We start from the raw sequence: 2,500 nt of genomic DNA, 5'->3' as shown, positions 1-2,500 counted from the left end.
ATCCAAGCCATAGCAAAAGATGTTGATAAAATGGACAAAGGAGAGAGAGACGAAGAGACGGCTGATGAAGGGCATGGGAGAGGGAGAGAGAAGTGAGAGAATGAAAGAAGGTGAGGGAGAGAGAGGGAGAGAGAGGGAGAGAGAGAGAGGGAGAGAGGGAGAGGGGGGAGAGATATCTTCATTACTGCAAAAGCCGCATCACCGCGCCTGCTGGACCAGGAGAGACGGCTGACGAAGGGCATGGGAGAGGGAGAGAGAAGTGAGAGTGAAAGAAGATGAGGGAAAGAGAGGGAGTGGGAGAGGGAGAGGGAGAGGGGGGAGGGAGGGAGGGAGAGGGAGAGGGAGAGGGAGAGGGAGAGGGAGAGGGAGAGAGAGAGATTTGCACAAGAGCAAGGGCGGAGGAGCGACCACGAGGGCGACCAAGAGTGCTTTGGGAGGCGCGGGTTGGTTGACAAAGGGAAGCGGAGGAGTGCGTAGCAGGACCGTGATAACCAGCGTGCGTAGGAGAGCGTGATAGGATCCTGGCGGAGGACCCTGGACGCAGAGCCTCGTCTGGGGCACCTATGGGTATGAGAGGGTACCAGCCGGCGTGGGCATGCGTGGAGCCAAACAGAATGAGATAACATCAAAGCATGACTAACAAAGATGACCATAGCGAAAGGGCATTGTCCTTATCACGATTCTTTGCGATAAAAAAAAATATATATATACATACTGATCCCTAATCCCGGAGTCTCCCAAGGACGAATCGGACGAATTGTTCCTATCTTCCTGGGACTAAAATATACACTCGGCCATTACGCAGTATCTTCGGCCGTGGATTCTCGACTGTCCTCAGAGCCAACATATCTTCATTACTGCAAAAGCCGCATCACCGCGCCTGCTGGACCAGAACCCTTGCCGCGCCGCTGCCCTTGTTGCCAACACGCCCACACGCACTCACACCTGCGCTGCACGAACACACACACACTCACAGGTAAGCACATACACGGATGTTCAGGACATTCACGTATGTGCACGCGGCTCCCCCGATTCTAACTCATTCTCTCTTTCTCTTTCTCACTCACTCTCCCTCTCTCCTTCTCTCCCTTTCTCCCTCCAGCCTTCCCTCTATCTGTTTATCCGTTGGTCTATCGCCCTCCCTCTGCCTCCTCTCCTTCCCTCTCCTCGCTCCGGCTCTCTTGCGTCCTAATCATTTCATATCTCTTCACAAACTTTGAATACCTGAGGCAGGTGATTCACCCTTCCCTCCTCCGTTCCCCGGGTAGCTCCCCCTCCTCCCCCAGGGTGGTTCACCCCTGGCGGAAGTAGAGAGGTTGTTGGCTGGCCAGGAACAGCCTCAATGCGCGTGTTGGTCTGGAATGCTGGCTGCTGCGTCATCCTTTCATTTACACCAAGCTCCGGATTTCTCATTATCATTACGTCTAATTTTCTTTTTAATTTGCAGCATGCGATCGTGTGCGTGTGCTGGATTCCATGCACGAGTGCGCGCGTTTGCTTTTGTAAACACAAACTCAGGTGTTTCTGCTTGCGTGAATGCGTAAGCGTATTCGCTCGTGTGTAAGGATATGTAAATTTGTTATCTATGCCTTTTTTGTGTTTGAGGAATTCCCTAAGATTCCCTGTAGTCTATTTAACATCAAAATAAGCTTTTCATTCAGACAATAAATTACCTTATGAACACCACAGCCTCCTTTACCAGTGCGACATCATAGCACAATAAAACAAGCTACTTTTCAGAAGAGCAAGCGGGAGAACAGGCCGCGCCTACACCATCCATCAGCCCGAACACCTACAACTCAGTACAGCAGTTTGCAGCGCCTGACAGCCTCGTTAACTCCCAGGGATCACCCACTTCCCCCAACAACCACGGCACGAGGGGTACCACACACAAACCGCCCATAACCACAGCTACCGCAACATAACCACATGACACCACCATATAAACACCACCGGGGCAGTAAATAATAACTTTACTAGCGCACCTCCTATAATTGAGAGGCCAGAGCGTACCCCGAGCAGCGACCCGCAGCGCCTCTAGTGGCCACAGGCGGAAATACGCGCCGAGGGAGCATATATTGCCTCTGTCAATGTCACGCCAGCACGAGGAGGGTAATGATACGCTTGTATGTGGCCAGGTTGTCGCTGGTGCCGCTAGGGAATCAAGTTACAAGCTTCGTGGGAAAAAAAGGCGTCTTATTATAAGGCCATAGTTTATCACAAGAAGCATGCTCATTTGTCAGAAAAGAAAGCACTATCACTTCATTCAGCATTCTCTTTTTATCCTCCCCCATCTCATCTTCGCATCACCAACAGCCGAAAGGCAAATAAGTACAGGAACGAACGAGATCTGTATCGCAACTGCTTGCACAACATAGAGCAAAGAGTCATCACTTTTTAAGCGGGGATCAAGTTTTGCTAATCTCAGGCTCTTTTACCGCAACGTTTGTCAACATCCCTGCGAAAATTAATACCAGGCTTTGCACTCGTTACCCCCTCC

General features: G+C 51.2%; 1 protein-coding gene across 5 annotated transcripts in view; it reads right to left on the bottom strand.

Moving 5' to 3' along the window:
* LOC125028167 (single-stranded DNA-binding protein 3-like) overlaps nt 1-2,500 on the bottom strand; it is a 159,283-nt gene that overhangs the window by 111,618 nt on the left and 45,165 nt on the right. The gene's annotated exons all lie outside the window — the stretch shown is intronic.

This window comes from Penaeus chinensis, chromosome 8 (genome assembly GCF_019202785.1).
Source record: "Penaeus chinensis breed Huanghai No. 1 chromosome 8, ASM1920278v2, whole genome shotgun sequence".
Classification (NCBI taxonomy): domain Eukaryota; kingdom Metazoa; phylum Arthropoda; class Malacostraca; order Decapoda; family Penaeidae; genus Penaeus; species Penaeus chinensis.
Note: the sequence above shows the minus strand (reverse complement) of the source record. Positions and strands in the feature narration are given on the sequence as shown.